Source organism: Heterodontus francisci, chromosome 35 (genome assembly GCF_036365525.1).
Source record: "Heterodontus francisci isolate sHetFra1 chromosome 35, sHetFra1.hap1, whole genome shotgun sequence".
NCBI lineage: Eukaryota > Metazoa > Chordata > Chondrichthyes > Heterodontiformes > Heterodontidae > Heterodontus > Heterodontus francisci.
The window spans coordinates 9,044,010-9,065,522 of NC_090405.1; positions in this window are offsets into that span (position 1 = coordinate 9,044,010).

Consider the following 21,513-nt stretch of genomic DNA (forward strand, 5'->3'; position numbering starts at 1 on the left):
ATAGTGAGTGTCAGAGAGTGTCATAGAGTGGCAGAGAGTGTCAGAGAGTGATAGTGAGTGTCTGAGAGTGTCTGAAGGTGTCAGAGAGTGTCAGAGAGTGATAGTGAGTGTCTGAGAGTGTCTGAGAGTGTCAGAGAGTGTCAGACAGTGTCAGAGAGTGATAGAGGGTGATAGAGAGTGTCAGAGAGTGATAGGGAGTGGCAGAGAGTGTCAGAGAATGTCAGAGAGTGGTAGTGAGTGTCAGAGAGTGTCTGAGAGAGTCTGAAAGTGTCAGAGAGTGTCAGAGAGTGTCAGAGAGTGTCAGAGAGTGATAGAGGGTGATAGAGGGTGATAGAGTGTCAGAGAGTGATAGGGAGTGTCAGAGAGTGTCAGAGAGTGTCAGAGAGTGATAGTGAGTGTCAGAGAGTGTCAGAGAGTGGCAGTGACTGTCAGAGACTATCAGAGAGTGTCTGAGAGTGTCTGAGAGTGTCAGAGAGAGTCAGAGTGTGATAGAGAGTGTCAAAGAGTGTCAGAGAGTGGCAGAGAGTGATAGAGGGTGTCAGAGAGTGTCAGAAATTTTCGCAGATTGATTGTGAGTGATGGAGAGTGATCGTGAGTGATAGAGAGTGTCAGAGAGTGTCAGAGAGTGATAGAGAGTGTCAGAGAGTGTCAGAGAGTGATAGAGAGTGTCAGAGAGTGTCAGAGAGTGATAGAGAGTGATAGAGAGTGTCAGAGAGTGTCCGAGAGTGTCAGAGAGTGATAGAGAGTGTCAGAGAGTGTCTGAGAGTGTCAGAGAGTGTCAGAGAGTGATAGAGAGAGATAGAGAGTGTCAGAGAGTGATCGAGAGTGATCGAGAGTGTCAGAGAGTATCAGAGAGTGTCAGAGAGTGATAGTGAGTTTCAGAGAGTGATAGTGAGTGTCTGAGAGTGTCAGAGAGTGTCCGAGAGTGATAGAGAGTGTCAGAGAGAGCAAGAGAGTGTCTGAGAGTGTCAGAGAGTGTCTGAGAGTGTCTCAGAGTGTCAGAGAGTTTCAGAGAGTGTCAGAGAGTGTCAGAGAGTTCTCGAGAGTGACAGTGAGTGTCAGAGAGTGTCAGAGAGTGATAGTGATTGTCTGAGAGTGTCAGAGAGTGATAGTGAGTGTCAGAGAGTGTCAGAGAGTGTCAGAGAGTGTCTGAAAGTGTCAGAGAGTGTCAGAGAGTGATAGTGAGTGTCTGAGAGTGTCTGAGAGTGTCAGAGAGTGTCTGAGAGTGTCTGAGAGTGTCAGAGAATGTCAGAGAGTGTCAGAGAGTGATAGAGGGTGATAGAGAGTGTCAGAGAGTGATAGGGAGTGTCAGAGAGTGTCAGAGAGTGTCAGAGAGCGATAGTGAGTGTCAGAGAGTGTCTGAGAGTGTCTGAAAGTGTCAGAGAGTGTCAGAGAGTGTCAGAGAGTGATATAGGGTGATAGAGGGTGATAGAGTGATAGGGAGTGTCAGAGAGTGTCAGAGAGTGTCAGAGAGTGATAGTGAGTGTCAGAGAGTGTCAGAGAGTGGTAGTGACTGTCAGAGACTATCAGAGAGTGTCTGAGAGTGTCAGAGAGAGTCAGAGAGTGATAGAGAGTGTCAAAGAGTGTCAGAGAGTGGCAGAGAGTGATAGAGAGTGTCAGAGAGTGTCTGAAATTTTCGGAGATTGATTGTGAGTGATGGAGAGTGATCGTGAGTGATAGAGAGTGTCAGAGAGTGTCAGAGAGTGATAGAGAGTGTCAGAGAGTGTCAGAGAGTGTCAGAGAGTGATAGAGAGTGTCAGAGAGTGTCAGAGAGTGATAGAGAGTGTCAGAGAGTGTCAGAGAGTGATCGAGAGTGATAGAGAGTGTCAGAGAGTGTCCGAGAGTGTCTGAGAGTGTCAGAGAGTGTCAGAGAGTGATCGAGTGTGATCGAGAGTGTCTGAGAGTGTCAGAGAGTGTCCGAGAGTGATAGTGAGTGTCAGAGACTGTCAGAGAGTGATCGAGAGTGTCAGAGAGTGTCAGAGAGTGATAGTGTGTTTCAGAGAGTGATAGTGAGTGTCTGAGAGTGTCTGAGAGTGGCTGAGAGTGTCTCAGAGTGTCAGAGAGTTTCAGAGAGAGTCAGAGAGTGTCAGAGAGTTCTAGAGAGTGACAGTGAATGTCAGAGAGTGTCAGAGAGTGATAGTGAGTGTCTGAGAGTGTCAGAGAGTGATAGTGAGTGTCACAGAGTGTCAGAGAGTGTCAGAGAGTGTCTGAGAGTGTCAGAGAGTGATAGAGAGTGTCAGAGAGTGATATTGAGTGTCAGAGAGTATCAGAGAGTGATAGTGAGTGTCAGAGAGTGTCAGAGAGTGATAGAGAGTGATAGTGACTGTCAGAGACTATCAGAGAGTGTCTGAGAGTGTCTGAGAGTGTCAGAGAGTGTCAGAGAGAGTCAGAGAGTCATAGAGAGTGTCAGAGAGTGTCAGAGAGTGTCAGAGAGTGATAGAGAGTGATAGAGAGTGTCATAGAGTGGCAGAGAGTGTCAGAGAGTGATAGTGGGTGTCTGAGAGTGTCACAGAGTGATAGAGAGTGTCAGATAGTGTCAGAAAGTGATAGTAAGTGTCAGAGAGTTTCAGAGAGTGATAGTGAGTGTCAGAGAGTGTCATAGAGTGGCAGAGAGTGTCAGAGAGTGATAGTGAGTGTCTGAGAGTGTCTGAAGGTGTCAGAGAGTGTCAGAGAGTGATAGTGAGTGTCTGAGAGTGTCTGAGAGTGTCAGAGAGTGTCAGACAGTGTCAGAGAGTGATAGAGGGTGATAGAGAGTGTCAGAGAGTGATAGGGAGTGGCAGAGAGTGTCAGAGAATGTCAGAGAGTGGTAGTGAGTGTCAGAGAGTGTCTGAGAGAGTCTGAAAGTGTCAGAGAGTGTCAGAGAGTGTCAGAGAGTGTCAGAGAGTGATAGAGGGTGATAGAGGGTGATAGAGTGTCAGAGAGTGATAGGGAGTGTCAGAGAGTGTCAGAGAGTGTCAGAGAGTGATAGTGAGTGTCAGAGAGTGTCAGAGAGTGGCAGTGACTGTCAGAGACTATCAGAGAGTGTCTGAGAGTGTCTGAGAGTGTCAGAGAGAGTCAGAGTGTGATAGAGAGTGTCAAAGAGTGTCAGAGAGTGGCAGAGAGTGATAGAGGGTGTCAGAGAGTGTCAGAAATTTTCGCAGATTGATTGTGAGTGATGGAGAGTGATCGTGAGTGATAGAGAGTGTCAGAGAGTGTCAGAGAGTGATAGAGAGTGTCAGAGAGTGTCAGAGAGTGATAGAGAGTGTCAGAGAGTGTCAGAGAGTGATAGAGAGTGATAGAGAGTGTCAGAGAGTGTCCGAGAGTGTCAGAGAGTGATAGAGAGTGTCAGAGAGTGTCTGAGAGTGTCAGAGAGTGTCAGAGAGTGATAGAGAGAGATAGAGAGTGTCAGAGAGTGATCGAGAGTGATCGAGAGTGTCAGAGAGTATCAGAGAGTGTCAGAGAGTGATAGTGAGTTTCAGAGAGTGATAGTGAGTGTCTGAGAGTGTCAGAGAGTGTCCGAGAGTGATAGAGAGTGTCAGAGAGAGCAAGAGAGTGTCTGAGAGTGTCAGAGAGTGTCTGAGAGTGTCTCAGAGTGTCAGAGAGTTTCAGAGAGTGTCAGAGAGTGTCAGAGAGTTCTCGAGAGTGACAGTGAGTGTCAGAGAGTGTCAGAGAGTGATAGTGATTGTCTGAGAGTGTCAGAGAGTGATAGTGAGTGTCAGAGAGTGTCAGAGAGTGTCAGAGAGTGTCTGAAAGTGTCAGAGAGTGTCAGAGAGTGATAGTGAGTGTCTGAGAGTGTCTGAGAGTGTCAGAGAGTGTCTGAGAGTGTCAGAGAGTGTCAGAGAGTGTCAGAGAGTGATAGAGGGTGATAGAGAGTGTCAGAGAGTGATAGGTAGTGTCAGAGAGTGTCAGAGAGTTTCAGAGACTGATAGTCAGTGTTAAGGAGTATCTGAGAGTGTCTGAAAGTGTCAGAGAGTGTCAGAGAGTGTCAGATAGTGATAGAGGGTGATAGAGGGTGATAGAGGGTGATAGTGTGTCAGAGAGTGATAGGGAGTGTCAGAGAGTGTCAGAGAGTGTCAGAGAGTGATAGTGAGTGTCTGAGAGTGTCTGAGAGTGTCTGAGAGTGTCTCAGAGTGTCAGAGAGTTTCAGAGAGTGTCAGAGAGTGTCAGAGAGTTCTAGAGAGTGACAGTGAGTGTCAGAGAGTGTCAGAGAGTGATAGTGAGTGTCTGAGTGTGTCAGAGAGTGATAGTGAGAGTCAGAGAGTGATATTGAGTGTCAGAGAGTATCAGAGAGTGATAGTGAGTGTCTGAGAGTGTCTGAGATTGTCAGAGAGTGTCTGAGAGTGTCAGAGAGTGATAGAGAGTGTCAGAGAGTGATATGGAGTGTCAGAGTGTATCAGAGAGTGATAGTGAGTGTCTGAGAGTGTCTGAGATTGGCAGAGAGTGTCAGAGAGTGTGAGAGAGTGTCAGAGTATTGAACAGAGGGTCAGAGAGTTATACGGAGTGTCAGAGAGTGTCAGAGAGTGATAGTGAGTTTCAGAGAGTGTCAGAGAGTGAAAGTGAGTGTCTGAGAGTGTCTGAGAGTGTCACATAGTGTCAGAGAGTGATAGAGAGTGATAGTGAGTGTCAGAGAGAGCAAGAGAGTGTCTGAGAGTGTCAGAGAGTGTTCGATAGTGTCAGAGAGTGTCAGAGAGGGTCAGAGAGTGAACGTTATTGGTAGAGAGTGCCTGAGAGTGTCAGAGAGTGTCAGAGAGTGTCGGAGAGTGTCAGAGAGTGTCAGAGAGTGATAGAGCGTGATAGAGAGTGTCAGAGAGTGTCAGTGAGTGATAGTGAGTGTCAGAGAGTGTCAGAGAGTGTTAGTGAGTGTCTGAGAGTGTCAGAGAGTTTCAGAGAGTGTCAGAGAGTGATGGAGAGTGTCAGAGAGTGTCAGAGAGTGTCAGAGAGTAACAGTGAGTGTCAGAGAGTGTCAGAGAGTGATAGTGGGTGTCTGCGAGTGTCAGAGAGTATCAGAGAGTGTCAGAGAGTGATAGAGAGTGATAGAGAGTGTCAGAGAGTGTCAGAGAGTGTCAGAGAGTGATATAGAGTGTCAGTGAGAGTCAGAGAGTGTCAGAGACTGATAGCGAGTGTCAGAGAGTGTCAGAGAGTGATAGAGAGTGTCAGAGAGTGTCAGAGAGTGTCAGAGAGTGATAGTGATTGTCTGAGAGTGTCAGAGAGTGATAGTGAGTGTCAGAGAGTGTCAGAGAGTGTCAGAGAGTGTCTGAAAGTGTCAGAGAGAGTCAGAGAGTGATAGTGAGTGTCTGAGAGTGTCTGAGAGTGTCTGAGAGTGTCTGAGAGTGATAGAGGTTGATAGAGAGTGTCAGAGAGTGATAGGGAGTGTCAGAGAGTGTCAGAGAGTGATAGTGAGTGTCAGAGAGTGTCTGAGAGTGTCTGAAAGTGTCAGAGAGTGTCAGAGAGTGTCAGAGAGTGATAGAGGGTGATAGAGGGTGATAGAGGGTGATAGAGTGTCAGAGAGTGATAGGGAGTGTCAGAGAGTGTCAGAGAGTGTCAGAGAGTGATAGTGAGTGTCTGAGAGTGTCTGAGAGTGTCTGAGAGTGTCTGAGAGTGACTCAGAGTGTCAGAGAGTTTCAGAGAGAGTCAGAGAGTGTCAGAGAGTTCTAGAGAGTGACAGTGAGTGTCAGAGAGTGTCAGAGAGTGATAGTGAGTGTCTGAGAGTGTCAGAGAGTGATAGTGAGTGTCAGAGAGTGTCAGAGAGTGTCTGAGAGTGTCAGAGAGTGATAGAGAGTGTCAGAGAGTGTCAGATAGTGATATTGAGTGTCAGAGAGTATCAGAGAGTGATAGTGAGTGTCTGAGAGTGTCTGAGATTGTCAGAGAGTGTCTGAGAGTGTCAGAGAGTGATAGAGAGTGTCAGAGAGTGATATGGAGTGTCAGAGTGTATCAGAGAGTGATAGTGAGTGTCTGAGAGTGTCTGAGATTGGCAGAGAGTGTCAGAGAGTGTGAGAGAGTGTCAGAGAATTGAACAGAGGGTCAGAGAGTTATACGGAGTGTCAGAGAGTGTCAGAGAGTGATAGTGAGTTTCAGAGAGTGTCAGAGAGTGAAAGTGAGTGTCTGAGAGTGTCTGAGAGTGTCACATAGTGTCAGAGAGTGATAGAGAGTGATAGTGAGTGTCAGAGAGAGCAAGAGAGTGTCTGAGAGTGTCAGAGAGTGTTCGATAGTGTCAGAGAGTGTCAGAGAGGGTCAGAGAGTGATCGTTATTGGTAGAGAGTGCCTGAGAGTGTCAGAGAGTGTCAGAGAGTGTCGGAGAGTGTCACAAGAGTGTCAGAGAGTGTCAGAGAGTGTCAGAGAGTGATAGAGCGTGATAGAGCGTGTCAGAGAGTGTCAGTGAGTGATAGTGAGTGTCAGAGAGTGTCAGAGAGTGTTAGTGAGTGTCTGAGAGTGTCAGAGAGTTTCAGAGAGTGTCAGAGAGTGATGGAGAGTGTCAGAGAGTGTCAGAGAGTAACAGTGAGTGTCAGAGAGTGTCAGAGAGTGATAGTGGGTGTCTGCGAGTGTCAGAGAGTATCAGAGAGTGTCAGAGAGTGATAGAGAGTGATAGAGAGTGTCAGAGAGTGTCAGAGAGTGTCAGAGAGTGATAGAGAGTGTCAGAGAGAGTCAGAGAGTGTCAGAGACTGATAGTGAGTGTCAGAGAGTGTCAGAGAGTGATAGAGAGTGTCAGGGAGTGTCAGAGAGTGATAGAGAGTGATAGAGAGTGTCAGAGAGTGTCAGAGAGTGTCAGAGAGTGTCTGCGATTGTCAGAGAGTGATAGAGAGTGTCAGAGAGAGTCAGAGAGTGTCAGAGAGTGATAGTGAGTGTCAGAGAGTGTCAGAGATGATAGAGAGTGTCAGAGAGTGTCAGAGAGTGTCAGAGAGTGATAGAGAGTGTCATAGAGTGGCAGAGAGTGTCAGAGAGTGATAGTGGGTGTCAGAGAGTGTCAGAGAGTGTCACAGAGTGAGAGAGAGTGTCAGATAGTGTAAGAAAGTGATAGTAAGTGTCAGAGAGTGTCAGAGAGTGGCAGTGAGTGTCAGAGAGTGTCATAGAGTGGCAGAGAGTGTCAGAGAGTGGTAGTGAGTGTCTGAGAGTGTCTGAAAGTGTCAGAGAGTGTCAGAGAGTGATAGTGAGTGTCTGAGAGTGTCTGAGAGTGTCAGAGAATGTCAGAGAGTGTCAGAGAGTGATAGAGGGTGATAGAGTGTCAGAGAGTGATAGGGAGTGTCAGAGAGTGTCAGAGAGTGATAGTGAGTGTCAGAGAGTGTCAGAGAGTGGTAGTGACTGTCAGAGACTATCAGAGAGTGTCTGAGAGTGTCAGAGAGAGTCAGAGAGTGATAGAGAGTGTCAAAGAGTGTCAGAGAGTGGCAGAGAGTGATATAGAGTGTCAGAGAGTGTCAGAAATTTTCGGAGATTGATTGTGAGTGATGGAGAGTGATCGTGAGTGAGAGAGAGTGTCAGAGAGTGTCAGAGAGTGATAGAGAGTGTCAGAGAGTGTCAGAGAGTGTCAGAGAGTGATAGAGAGTGTCAGAGAGTGTCAGAGAGTGATAGAGAGTGTCAGAGAGTGTCAGAGAGTGATAGAGAGTGATAGAGAGTGTCAGAGAGTGTCCGAGAGTGTCAGAGAGAGCAAGAGAGTGTCTGAGAGTGTCTGAGAGTGTCTCAGAGTGTCTCAGAGTGTCAGAGAGTTTCAGAGAGAGTCAGAGAGTGTCAGAGAGTTCTAGAGAGTGACAGTGAGTGTCAGAGAGTGTCAGAGAGTGATAGTGAGTGTCTGAGAGTGTCAGAGAGTGATAGTGAGTGTCAGAGAGTGTCAGAGAGTGTCTGAGAGTGTCAGAGAGTGTCAGAGAGTGATCGAGAGTGTCAGAGAGTGTCAGAGAGTGATAGTGAGTGTCTGAGAGTGTCTGAGAGTGTCTCAGAGTGTCAGAGAGTTTCAGAGAGAGTCAGAGAGTGTCAGAGAGTTCTAGAGAGTGACAGTGAGTGTCAGAGAGTGTCAGAGAGTGATAGTGAGTGTCAGAGAGTGTCAGAGAGTGATAGTGAGTGTCAGAGAGTGTCAGAGAGTGTCAGAGAGTGTCTGAAAGTGTCAGAGAGTGTCAGAGAGTGATAGTGAGTGTCTGAGAGTGTCTGAGAGTGTCAGAGAGTGTCAGAGAGTGTCAGAGAGTGATAGAGGGTGATAGAGAGTGTCAGAGAGTGATAGGGAGTGTCAGAGAGTGATAGTGAGTGTCAGAGAGTGATAGTGAGTGTCAGAGAGTGATAGAGGGTGATAGAGGGTGATAGAGGGTGATAGAGTGTCAGAGAGTGATAGGGAGTGTCAGAGAGTGTCAGAGAGTGTCAGAGAGTGATAGTGAGTGTCTGAGAGTGTCTGGGAGTGTCTCAGAGTGTCAGAGAGGTTCAGAGAGAGTCAGAGAGTGTCAGAGAGTTCTAGAGAGTGACAGTGAGTGTCAGAGAGTGATAGTGAGTGTCTGAGAGTGTCAGAGAGTGATAGTGAGTGTCAGACAGAGTCAGAGAGTGTCTGAGAGTGTCAGAGAGTGATAGAGAGTGTCAGAGAGTGATATTGAGTGTCAGAGAGTATCAGAGAGTGATAGTGAGTGTCTGAGAGTGTCTGAGATTGTCAGAGAGTGTCTGAGAGTGTCAGAGAGTGATAGAGAGTGTCAGAGAGTGATATGGAGTGTCAGAGTGTATCAGAGAGTGATAGTGAGTGTCTGAGAGTGTCTGAGATTGGCAGAGAGTGTCAGAGAGTGTGAGAGAGTGTCAGAGAATTGAACAGAGGGTCAGAGAGTTATACGGAGTGTCAGAGAGTGTCAGAGAGTGATAGTGAGTTTCAGAGAGTGTCAGAGAGTGAAAGTGAGTGTCTGAGAGTGTCTGAGAGTGTCACATAGTGTCAGAGAGTGATAGAGAGTGATAGTGAGTGTCAGAGAGAGCAAGAGAGTGTCTGAGAGTGTCAGAGAGTGATCGATAGTGTCAGAGAGTGTCAGAGAGGGTCAGAGAGTGAACGTTATTGGTAGAGAGTCCCTGAGAGTGTCAGAGAGTTTCAGAGAGTGTCGGAGAGTGTCAGAGAGTGTCAGAGAGTGTCAGAGAGTGATAGAGCGTGATAGAGAGTGTCAGAGAGTGTCAGTGAGTGATAGTGAGTGTCAGAGAGTGTCAGAGAGTGTTAGTGAGTGTCTGAGAGTGTCAGAGAGTTTCAGAGAGTGTCAGAAGGTGATAGTGAGTGTCTGAGGGTGTCAGAGAGTGTCAGAGAGTGATAGAGAGTGATAGAGAGTGTCAGAGAGTGTCCGAGAGTGTCAGAGAGTGATGGAGAGTGTCAGAGAGTGTCAGAGAGTGTCAGAGAGTAACAGTGAGTGTCAGAGAGTGTCAGAGAGTAATAGTGGGTGTCTGCGAGTGTCAGAGAGTATCAGAGAGTGTCAGAGAGTGATAGAGAGTGATAGAGAGTGTCAGAGAGTGTCAGAGAGTGTCAGAGAGTGATAGAGAGTGTCAGAGAGAGTCAGAGAGTGTCAGAGACTGATAGTGAGTGTCAGAGAGTGTCAGAGAGTGTCAGAGAGTGATAGAGAGTGATAGAGAGTGTCAGAGAGTGTCAGAGAGTGTCAGAGAGTGTCTGCGATTGTCAGAGAGTGATAGAGAGTGTCAGAGAGAGTCAGAGAGTGTCAGAGAGTGATTGTGAGTGTCAGAGAGTGTCAGAGATGATAGAGAGTGTCAGAGAGTGTCAGAGAGTGATAGAGAGTGTCATAGAGTGGCAGAGAGTGTCAGAGAGTGATAGTGGGTGTCAGAGAGTGTCAGAGAGTGTCACAGAGTGAGAGAGAGTGCCAGATAGTGTCAGAAAGTGATAGTAAGTGTCAGAGAGTGTCAGAGAGTGACAGTGAGTGTCAGAGAGTGTCATAGAGTGGCAGAGAGTGTCAGAGAGTGCTAGTGAGTGTCTGAGAGTGTCTGAAAGTGTCAGAGAGTGTCAGAGAGTGATAGTGAGTGTCTGAGAGTGTCTGAGAGTGTCAGAGAATGTCAGAGAGTGTCAGAGAGTGATAGAGGGTGATAGAGAGTGTCAGAGAGTGATAGGGAGTGTCAGAGAGTGTCAGAGAGTGTCAGAGAGCGATAGTGAGTGTCAGAGAGTGTCTGAGAGTGTCTGAAAGTGTCAGAGAGTGTCAGAGAGTGTCAGAGAGTGATATAGGGTGATAGAGGGTGATAGAGTGTCAGAGAGTGATAGGGAGTGTCAGAGAGTGTCAGAGAGTGTCAGAGAGTGATAGTGAGTGTCAGAGAGTGTCAGAGAGTGGTAGTGACTGTCAGAGACTATCAGAGAGTGTCTGAGAGTGTCAGAGAGAGTCAGAGAGTGATAGAGAGTGTCAAAGAGTGTCAGAGAGTGGCAGAGAGTGATAGAGAGTGTCAGAGAGTGTCTGAAATTTTCGGAGATTGATTGTGAGTGATGGAGAGTGATCGTGAGTGATAGAGAGTGTCAGAGAGTGTCAGAGAGTGATAGAGAGTGTCAGAGAGTGTCAGAGAGTGTCAGAGAGTGATAGAGAGTGTCAGAGAGTGTCAGAGAGTGATAGAGAGTGTCAGAGAGTGTCAGAGAGTGATCGAGAGTGATAGAGAGTGTCAGAGAGTGTCCGAGAGTGTCTGAGAGTGTCAGAGAGTGTCAGAGAGTGATCGAGTGTGATCGAGAGTGTCTGAGAGTGTCAGAGAGTGTCCGAGAGTGATAGTGAGTGTCAGAGAGTGTCAGAGAGTGATCGAGAGTGTCAGAGAGTGTCAGAGAGTGATAGTGTGTTTCAGAGAGTGATAGTGAGTGTCTGAGAGTGTCTGAGAGTGGCTGAGAGTGTCTCAGAGTGTCAGAGAGTTTCAGAGAGAGTCAGAGAGTGTCAGAGAGTTCTAGAGAGTGACAGTGAATGTCAGAGAGTGTCAGAGAGTGATAGTGAGTGTCTGAGAGTGTCAGAGAGTGATAGTGAGTGTCACAGAGTGTCAGAGAGTGTCAGAGAGTGTCTGAGAGTGTCAGAGAGTGATAGAGAGTGTCAGAGAGTGATATTGAGTGTCAGAGAGTATCAGAGAGTGATAGTGAGTGTCAGAGAGTGTCAGAGAGTGATAGAGAGTGATAGTGACTGTCAGAGACTATCAGAGAGTGTCTGAGAGTGTCTGAGAGTGTCAGAGAGTGTCAGAGAGAGTCAGAGAGTCATAGAGAGTGTCAGAGAGTGTCAGAGAGTGTCAGAGAGTGATAGAGAGTGATAGAGAGTGTCATAGAGTGGCAGAGAGTGTCAGAGAGTGATAGTGGGTGTCTGAGAGTGTCACAGAGTGATAGAGAGTGTCAGATAGTGTCAGAAAGTGATAGTAAGTCTCAGAGAGTTTCAGAGAGTGATAGTGAGTGTCAGAGAGTGTCATAGAGTGGCAGAGAGTGTCAGAGAGTGATAGTGAGTGTCTGAGAGTGTCTGAAGGTGTCAGAGAGTGTCAGAGAGTGATAGTGAGTGTCTGAGAGTGTCTGAGAGTGTCAGAGAGTGTCAGACAGTGTCAGAGAGTGATAGAGGGTGATAGAGAGTGTCAGAGAGTGATAGGGAGTGGCAGAGAGTGTCAGAGAATGTCAGAGAGTGGTAGTGAGTGTCAGAGAGTGTCTGAGAGAGTCTGAAAGTGTCAGAGAGTGTCAGAGAGTGTCAGAGAGTGTCAGAGAGTGATAGAGGGTGATAGAGGGTGATAGAGTGTCAGAGAGTGATAGGGAGTGTCAGAGAGTGTCAGAGAGTGTCAGAGAGTGATAGTGAGTGTCAGAGAGTGTCAGAGAGTGGCAGTGACTGTCAGAGACTATCAGAGAGTGTCTGAGAGTGTCTGAGAGTGTCAGAGAGAGTCAGAGTGTGATAGAGAGTGTCAAAGAGTGTCAGAGAGTGGCAGAGAGTGATAGAGGGTGTCAGAGAGTGTCAGAAATTTTCGCAGATTGATTGTGAGTGATGGAGAGTGATCGTGAGTGATAGAGAGTGTCAGAGAGTGTCAGAGAGTGATAGAGAGTGTCAGAGAGTGTCAGAGAGTGATAGAGAGTGTCAGAGAGTGTCAGAGAGTGATAGAGAGTGATAGAGAGTGTCAGAGAGTGTCCGAGAGTGTCAGAGAGTGATAGAGAGTGTCAGAGAGTGTCTGAGAGTGTCAGAGAGTGTCAGAGAGTGATAGAGAGAGATAGAGAGTGTCAGAGAGTGATCGAGAGTGATCGAGAGTGTCAGAGAGTATCAGAGAGTGTCAGAGAGTGATAGTGAGTTTCAGAGAGTGATAGTGAGTGTCTGAGAGTGTCAGAGAGTGTCCGAGAGTGATAGAGAGTGTCAGAGAGAGCAAGAGAGTGTCTGAGAGTGTCAGAGAGTGTCTGAGAGTGTCTCAGAGTGTCAGAGAGTTTCAGAGAGTGTCAGAGAGTGTCAGAGAGTTCTCGAGAGTGACAGTGAGTGTCAGAGAGTGTCAGAGAGTGATAGTGATTGTCTGAGAGTGTCAGAGAGTGATAGTGAGTGTCAGAGAGTGTCAGAGAGTGTCAGAGAGTGTCTGAAAGTGTCAGAGAGTGTCAGAGAGTGATAGTGAGTGTCTGAGAGTGTCTGAGAGTGTCAGAGAGTGTCTGAGAGTGTCAGAGAGTGTCAGAGAGTGTCAGAGAGTGATAGAGGGTGATAGAGAGTGTCAGAGAGTGATAGGTAGTGTCAGAGAGTGTCAGAGAGTTTCAGAGACTTATAGTCAGTGTTAAGGAGTGTCTGAGAGTGTCTGAAAGTGTCAGAGAGTGTCAGAGAGTGATAGAGGGTGATAGAGGGTGATAGAGGGTGATAGTGTGTCAGAGAGTGATAGGGAGTGTCAGAGAGTGTCAGAGAGTGTCAGAGAGTGACAGTGAGTGTCTGAGAGTGTCTGAGAGTGTCTGAGAGTGTCTCAGAGTGTCAGAGAGTTTCAGAGAGTGTCAGAGAGTGTCAGAGAGTTCTAGAGAGTGACAGTGAGTGTCAGAGAGTGTCAGAGAGTGATAGTGAGTGTCTGAGTGTGTCAGAGAGTGATAGTGAGTGTCAGAGAGTGTCAGAGAGTGTCTGAGAGTGTCAGAGAGTGATAGAGAGTGTCAGAGAGTGATATTGAGTGTCAGAGAGTATCAGAGAGTGATAGTGAGTGTCTGAGAGTGTCTGAGATTGTCAGAGAGTGTCTGAGAGTGTCAGAGAGTGATAGAGAGTGTCAGAGAGTGATATGGAGTGTCAGAGTGTATCAGAGAGTGATAGTGAGTGTCTGAGAGTGTCTGAGATTGGCAGAGAGTGTCAGAGAGTGTGAGAGAGTGTCAGAGTATTGAACAGAGGGTCAGAGAGTTATACGGAGTGTCAGAGAGTGTCAGAGAGTGATAGTGAGTTTCAGAGAGTGTCAGAGAGTGAAAGTGAGTGTCTGAGAGTGTCTGAGAGTGTCACATAGTGTCAGAGAGTGATAGAGAGTGATAGTGAGTGTCAGAGAGAGCAAGAGAGTGTCTGAGAGTGTCAGAGAGTGTTCGATAGTGTCAGAGAGTGTCAGAGAGGGTCAGAGAGTGAACGTTATTGGTAGAGAGTGCCTGAGAGTGTCAGAGAGTGTCAGAGAGTGTCGGAGAGTGTCAGAGAGTGTCAGAGAGTGATAGAGCGTGATAGAGAGTGTCAGAGAGTGTCAGTGAGTGATAGTGAGTGTCAGAGAGTGTCAGAGAGTGTTAGTGAGTGTCTGAGAGTGTCAGAGAGTTTCAGAGAGTGTCAGAGAGTGATGGAGAGTGTCAGAGAGTGTCAGAGATGATAGAGAGTGTCAGAGAGTGTCAGAGAGTGATAGAGAGTGTCATAGAGTGGCAGAGAGTGTCAGAGAGTGATAGTGGGTGTCAGAGAGTGTCAGAGAGTGTCACAGAGTGAGAGAGAGTGTCAGAGAGTGTCAGAAAGTGATAGTAAGTGTCAGAGAGTGTCAGAGAGTGACAGTGAGTGTCAGAGAGTGTCATAGAGTGGCAGAGAGTGTCAGAGAGTGATCGTGAGTGTCTGAGAGTGTCTGAAAGTGTCAGAGAGTGTCAGAGAGTGATAGTGAGTGTCTGAGAGTGTCTGAGAGTGTCAGAGAATGTCAGAGAGTGTCAGAGAGTGATAGAGGGAGAGAGAGAGTGTCAGAGAGTGATAGGGAGTGTCAGAGAGTGTCTGAGAGTGTCAGAGAGTGATAGTGAGTGTCTGAGAGTGTCAGAGAGTGATAGTGAGTGTCAGAGAGTGTCAGAGAGTGTCTGAGAGTGTCAGAGAGTGTCAGAGAGTGTCAGAGAGTGATATTGAGTGTCAGAGAGTATCAGAGAGTGATAGTGAGTGTCTGAGAGTGTCTGAGATTGTCAGAGAGTGTCTGAGAGTGTCAGAGAGTGATAGAGAGTGTCAGAGAGTGATATTGAGTGTCAGAGTGTATCAGAGAGTGATAGTGAGTGTCTGAGAGTGTCTGAGATTGGCAGAGAGTGTCAGAGAGAGTGAGAGAGTGTCAGAGAGTGGAACAGAGGGTCAGAGAGTTATACGGAGTGTCAGAGAGTGTCAGAGAGTGATAGTGAGTTTCAGAGAGTGTCAGAGAGTGAAAGTGAGTGTCCGAGAGTGTCTGAGAGTGTCACATAGTGTCAGAGAGTGAGAGAGAGTGATAGTGAGTGTCAGAGAGAGCAAGAGAGTGTCTGAGAGTGTCAGAGAGTGTCTGAGAGTGTCTCAGAGTGTCAGAGAGATTCAGAGAGAGTCAGAGAGTGTCAGAGAGTTCTGGAGAGTGACAGTGAGTGTCAGAGAGTGTCAGAGAGTGATAGTGACTGTCTGAGAGTGTCAGAGAGTGATAGTGAGTGTCAGAGAGTGTCAGAGAGTGTCAGAGAGAGTCTGAAAGTGTCAGAGAGTGTCAGAGAGTGATAGTGAGTGTCTGAGAGTGTCTGAGAGTGTCAGAGAGTGTCAGAGAGTGATAGAGGGTGATAGAGAGTGTCAGAGAGTGATAGGGAGTGTCAGAGAGTGTCAGAGAGTGTCAGAGAGTGATAGTGAGTGTCAGAGAGTGTCTGAGAGTGTCTGAAAGTGTCAGAGAGTGTCAGAGAGTGTCAGAGAGTGATAGAGGGTGATAGAGGGTGATAGAGGGTGATAGAGTGTCAGAGAGTGATAGGGAGTGTCAGAGAGTGTCAGAGAGTGTCAGAGAGTGATAGTGAGTGTCTGAGAGTGTCTGAGAGTGTCTGAGAGTGTCACATAGTGTCAGAGAGTGATAGAGAGTGATAGTGAGTGTCAGAGAGAGCAAGAGAGTGTCTGAGAGTGTCAGAGAGTGTTCGATAGTGTCAGAGAGTGTCAGAGAGGGTCAGAGAGTGAACGTTATTGGTAGAGAGTGCCTGAGAGTGTCAGAGAGTGTCAGAGAGTGTCGGAGAGTGTCAGAGAGTGTCAGAGAGTGTCAGAGAGTGTCAGAGAGTGATAGAGCGTGATAGAGAGTGTCAGAGAGTGTCAGTGAGTGATAGTGAGTGTCAGAGAGTGTCAGAGAGTGTTAGTGAGTGTCTGAGAGTGTCAGAGAGTTTCAGAGAGTGTCAGAGAGTGATGGAGAGTGTCAGAGACTATCAGAGAGTGTCTGAGAGTGTCAGAGAGAGTCAGAGAGTGATAGAGAGTGTCAAAGAGTGTCAGAGAGTGGCAGAGAGTGATAGAGAGTGTCAGAGAGTGTCAGAAATTTTCGGAGATTGATTGTGAGTGATGGAGAGTGATCGTGAGTGATAGAGAGTGTCAGAGAGTGTCAGAGAGTGATAGAGAGTGTCAGAGAGTGTCAGAGAGTGTCAGAGAGTGATAGAGAGTGTCAGAGAGTGTCAGAGAGTGATAGAGAGTGTCAGAGAGTGTCAGAGAGTGATAGAGAGTGCTAGAGAGTGTCAGAGAGTGTCCGAGAGTGTCTGAGAGTGTCAGAGAGTGTCAGAGAGTGATCGAGAGTGATCGAGAGTGTCTGAGAGAGTCAGAGAGTGTCCGAGAGTGATAGAGAGTGTCAGAGAGTGTCAGAGAGTGTCAGAGAGTGATCGAGAGTGTCAGAGAGTGTCAGAGAGTGATAGTGTGTTTCAGAGAGTGATAGTGAGTGTCTGAGAGTGTCTGAGAGTGTCTCAGAGTGTCTCAGAGTGTCAGAGAGTTTCAGAGAGAGTCAGAGAGTGTCAGAGAGTTCTAGAGAGTGACAGTGAGTGTCAGAGAGTGTCAGAGAGTGATAGTGAGTGTCTGAGAGTGTCAGAGAGTGATAGTGAGTGTCAGAGAGGGTCAGAGAGTGTCAGAGCGTGTCTGAGAGTGTCAGAGAGTGATAGAGAGTGTCAGAGAGTGATATTGAGTGTCAGAGAGTATCAGAGAGTGATAGTGAGTGTCAGAGAGTGTCAGAGAGTGATAGAGAGTGATAGTGACTGTCAGAGACTATCAGAGAGTGTCTGAGAGTGTCTGAGAGTGTCAGAGAGTGTCAGAGAGAGTCAGAGAGTCATAGAGAGTGTCAGAGAGTGTCAGAGAGTGTCACAGAGTGATAGAGAGTGATAGAGAGTGTCATAGAGTGGCAGAGAGTGTCAGAGAGTGATAGTGGGTGTCTGAGAGTGTCAGAGAGTGTCACAGAGTGATAGAGAGTGTCAGATAGTGTCAGAAAGTGATAGTAAGTGTCAGAGAGTGTCAGAGAGTGATAGTGAGTGTCAGAGAGTGTCATAGAGTGGCAGAGAGTGTCAGAGAGTGATAGTGAGTGTCTGAGAGTGTCTGAAAGTGTTAGAGAGTGTCAGAGAGTGATAGTGAGTGTCTGAGAGTGTCTGAGAGTCTCAGAGAGTGTCAGAGAGTGTCAGAGAGTGATAGAGGGTGATAGAGAGTGTCAGAGAGTGATAGGGAGTGGCAGAGAGTGTCAGAGAGTGGTAGTGAGTGTCAGAGAGTGTCTGAGAGTGTCTGAAAGTGTCAGAGAATGTCAGAGAGTGTCAGAGAGTGTCAGAGAGTGATAGAGGGTGATAGAGGGTGATAGAGTGTCAGAGAGTGATAGGGAGTGTCAGAGAGTGTCAGAGAGTGTCAGAGAGTGATAGTGAGTGTCAGAGAGTGTCAGAGAGTGGTAGTGACTGTCAGAGACTATCAGAGAGTGTCTGAGAGTGTCAGAGAGAGTCAGAGTGTGATAGAGAGTGTCAAAGAGTGTCAGAGAGTGGCAGAGAGTGATAGAGGGTGTCAGAGAGTGTCAGAAATTTTAGCAGATTGATTGTGAGTGATGGAGAGTGATCGTGAGTGATAGAGAGTGTCAGAGAGTGTCTGAGAGTGTCAGAGAGTGTCAGAGAGTGATAGAGAGAGATAGAGAGTGTCAGAGAGTGATCGAGAGTGATCGAGAGTGTCAGAGAGTATCAGAGAGTGTCAGAGAGTGATAGTGAGTTTCAGAGAGAGATAGTGAGTGTCTGAGAGTGTCAGAGAGTGTCCGAGAGTGATAGAGAGTGTCAGAGAGTGTCAGAGAGTGATCGAGAGTGTCAGAGAGTGTCAGAGAGTGATAGTGTGTTTCAGAGAGTGATAGTGAGTGTCTGAGAGTGTCTGAGAGTGTCTCAGAGTGTCAGAGAGTTTCAGAGAGTGTCAGAGAGTGTCAGAGAGTTCTAGAGAGTGACAGTGAGTGTCAGAGAGTGTCAGAGATTGATAGTGAGTGTCTGAGAGTGTCAGAGAGTGATAGTGTGTGTCAGAGAGTGTCAGAGTGTGTCAGAGAGTGTCTGAGAGTGTCAGAGAGTGATAGAGAGTGTCAGAGAGTGATAGAGAGTGTCAGAGAGTGTCTGAGAGTGTCAGAGAGTGTCAGAGAGTGATAGAGAGAGATAGAGAGTGTCAGAGAGTGATCGAGAGTGATCGAGAGTGTCAGAGAGTATCAGAGAGTGTCAGAGAGTGATAGAGAGTGTCAGAGAGTGATAGAGAGTGTCAGAGAGTGTCTGAGAGTGTCAGAGAGTGTCAGAGAGTGATAGAGAGAGATAGAGAGTGTCAGAGAGTGATCGAGAGTGATCGAGAGTGTCAGAGAGTATCAGAGAGTGTCAGAGAGTGATAGTGAGTTTCAGAGAGTGATAGTGAGTGTCTGAGAGTGTCAGAGAGTGTCCGAGAGTGATAGAGAGTGTCAGAGAGTGTCAGAGAGTGTCAGAGAGTGATCGAGAGTGTCAGAGAGTGTCAGAGAGTGATAGTGTGTTTCAGAGAGTGATAGTGAGTGTCTGAGAGTGTCTGAGAGAGTCTCAGAGTGTCAGAGAGTTTCAGAGAGTGTCAGAGAGTGTCAGAGAGTTCTAGAGAGTGACAGTGAGTGTCAGAGAGTGTCAGACAGTGATAGTGAGTGTCTGAGAGTGTCAGAGAGTGATAGTGAGTGTCTGAGAGTGTCTGAGATTGTCAGAGAGTGTCTGAGAGTGTCAGAGAGTGATAGAGAGTGTCAGAGAGTGATATTGAGTGTCAGAGTGTATCAGAGAGTGATAGTGAGTGTCTGAGAGTGTCTGAGATTGGCAGAGAGTGTCAGAGAGTGTGAGAGAGTGTCAGAGAGTGGAACAGAGGGTCAGAGAGTTATACGGACTGTCAGAGAGTGTCAGAGAGTGATAGTGAGTTTCAGAGAGTGTCAGAGAGTGAAAGTGAGTGTCTGAGAGTGTCTGAGAGTGTCACATAGTGTCAGAGAGTGAGAGAGAGTGATAGTGAGTGTCAGAGAGAGCAAGAGAGTGTCTGAGAGTGTCAGAGAGTGATCGATAGTGTCAGAGAGTGTCAGAGAGGGTCAGAGAGTGAACGTTATTGGCAGAGAGTGCCTGAGAGTGTCAGAGAGTGTCAGAGAGTGTCGGAGAGTGTCAGAGAGTGTCAGAGAGTGATAGAGCGTGATAGAGAGTGTCAGAGAGTGTCAGAGAGTGTCAGAGAGTAACAGTGAGTGTCAGAGAGTGTCAGAGAGTGATAGTGGGTGTCTGCGAGTGTCAGAGAGTATCAGAGAGTGTCAGAGAGTGATAGAGAGTGTCAGAGAGTGTCAGAGAGTGATGGAGAGTGTCAGAGAGAGTCAGAGAGTGTCAGAGACTGATAGTGAGTGTCAGAGAGTGTCAGAGAGTGATAGAGAGTGTCAGAGAGTGTCAGAGAGTGTCAGAGAGTGATAGAGAGTGTCAGAGAGTGTCAGAGAGTGTCTGCGATCGTCAGAGAGTGATAGAGAGTGTCAGAGAGAGTCAGAGAGTGATAGAGAGTGATAGAGAGTGTCAGAGAGTGTCAGAGAGTGTCAGAGAGTGATAGAGAGTGATAGAGAGTGTCAGAGAGTGTCAGAGAGTGTCAGAGAGTGATAGTGAGTGTCAGAGAGTGTCAGAGATGATAGAGAGTGCCAGAGAGTGTCAAAGAGTGTCAGAGAGTGATAGAGAGTGTCATAGAGTGGCATAGAGTGGCAGAGAGTGATAGTGGGTGTCTGAGAGTGTCAGAGAGTGTCACAGAGGGAGAGAGAGTGTCAGATAGTGTCAGAAAGTGATAGTAAGTGTCAGAGAGTGTCAGAGAGTGATAGTGAGTGTCAGAGAGTGTCATAGAGTGGCAGAGAGTGTCAGAGAGTGATAGTGAGTGTCTGAGAGTGTCTTAAAGTGTCAGAGAGTGTCAGAGAGTGATAGTGAGTGTCTGAGAGTGTCTGAGAGTGTCAGAGAATGTCAGAGAGTGTCAGAGAGTGATAGAGGGTGATAGAGAGTGTCAGAGAGTGGTAGGGAGTGTCAGAGAGTGTCAGAGAGTGTCAGAGAGCGATAGTGAGTGTCAGAGAGTGTCTGAGAGTGTCTGAAAGTGTCAGAGAGTGTCAGAGAGTGTCAGAGAGTGATAGAGGGTGATAGAGGGTGATAGTGGGTGATAGTGTGTCAGAGAGTGATAGGGAGTGTCAGAGAGTGTCAGAGAGTGTCAGAGAGTGATAGTGAGTGTCTGAGAGTGTCTGAGAGTGTCTGAGAGTGTCTCAGAGTGTCAGAGAGTTTCAGAGAGTGTCAGAGAGTGTCAGAGAGTTCTAGAGAGTGACAGTGAGTGTCAGAGAGTGTCAGAGAGTGATAGTGAGTGTCTGAGTGTGTCAGAGAGTGATAGTGAGTGTCAGAGAGTGTCAGAGAGTGTCTGAGAGTGTCAGAGAGTGATAGAGAGTGTCAGAGAGTGATATTGAGTGTCAGAGGGTATCAGAGAGTGATAGTGAGTGTCTGAGAGTGTCTGAGATTGTCAGAGAGTGTCTGAGAGTGTCAGAGAGTGATAGAGAGTGTCAGAGAGTGATATGGAGTGTCAGAGTGTATCAGAGAGTGATAGTGAGTGTCTGAGAGTGTCTGAGATTGGCAGAGAGTGTCAGAGAGTGTGAGAGAGTGTCAGAGTATTGAACAGAGGGTCAGAGAGTTATACGGAGTGTCAGAGAGTGTCAGAGAGTGATAGTGAGTTTCAGAGAGTGTCAGAGAGTGAAAGTGAGTGTCTGAGAGTGTCTGAGAGTGTCACATAGTGTCAGAGAGTGATAGAGAGTGATAGTGAGTGTCAGAGAGAGCAAGAGAGTGTCTGAGAGTGTCAGAGAGTGTTCGATAGTGTCAGAGAGTGTCAGAGAGGGTCAGAGAGTGAACGTTATTGGTAGAGAGTGCCTGAGAGTGTCAGAGAGTGTCAGAGAGTGTCGGAGAGTGTCAGAGAGTGTCAGAGAGTGATAGAGCGTGATAGAGAGTGTCAGAGAGTGTCAGTGAGTGATAGTGAGTGTCAGAGAGTGTCAGAGAGTGTTAGTGAGTGTCTGAGAGTGTCAGAGAGTTTCAGAGAGTGTCAGAGAGTGATGGAGAGTGTCAGAGAGTGTCAGAGAGTGTCAGAGAGTAACAGTGAGTGTCAGAGAGTGTCAGAGAGTGATAGTGGGTGTCTGCGAGTGTCAGAGAGTATCAGAGAGTGTCAGAGAGTGATAGAGAGTGATAGAGAGTGTCAGAGAGTGTCAGAGAGTGTCAGAGAGTGATATAGAGTGTCAGTGAGAGTCAGAGAGTGTCAGAGACTGATAGTGAGTGTCAGAGAGTGTCAGAGAGTGATAGAGAGTGTCAGAGAGTGTCAGAGAGTGTCAGAGAGTGATAGAGAGTGATAGAGAGTGTCAGAGAGTGTCAGAGAGTGTCTGCGATTGTCAGAGAGTGATAGAGAGTGTCAGAGAGAGTCAGAGAGTGTCAGAGAGTGATAGTGAGTGTCAGAGAGTGTCAGAGATGATAGAGAGTGTCAGAGAGTGTCAGAGAGTGATAGAGAGTGTCATAGAGTGGCAGAGAGTGTCAGAGAGTGATAGTGGGTGTCAGAGAGTGTCAGAGAGTGTCACAGAGTTAGAGAGAGTGTCAGAGAGTGTCAGAAAGTGATAGTAAGTGTCAGAGAGTGACAGTGAGTGTCAGAGAGTGTCATAGAGTGGCAGAGAGTGTCAGAGAGTGATCGTGAGTGTCTGAGAGTGTCTGAAAGTGTCAGAGAGTGTCAGAGAGTGATAGTGAGTGTCTGAGAGTGTCTGAGAGTGTCAGAGAATGTCAGAGAGTGTCAGAGAGTGATAGAGGGAGAGAGAGAGTGTCAGAGAGTGATAGGGAGTGTCAGAGAGTGTCTGAGAGTGTCAGAGAGTGATAGTGAGTGTCTGAGAGTGTCAGAGAGTGATAGTGAGTGTCAGAGAGTGTCAGAGAGTGTCTGAGAGTGTCAGAGAGTGTCAGAGAGTGTCAGAGAGTGATATTGAGTGTCA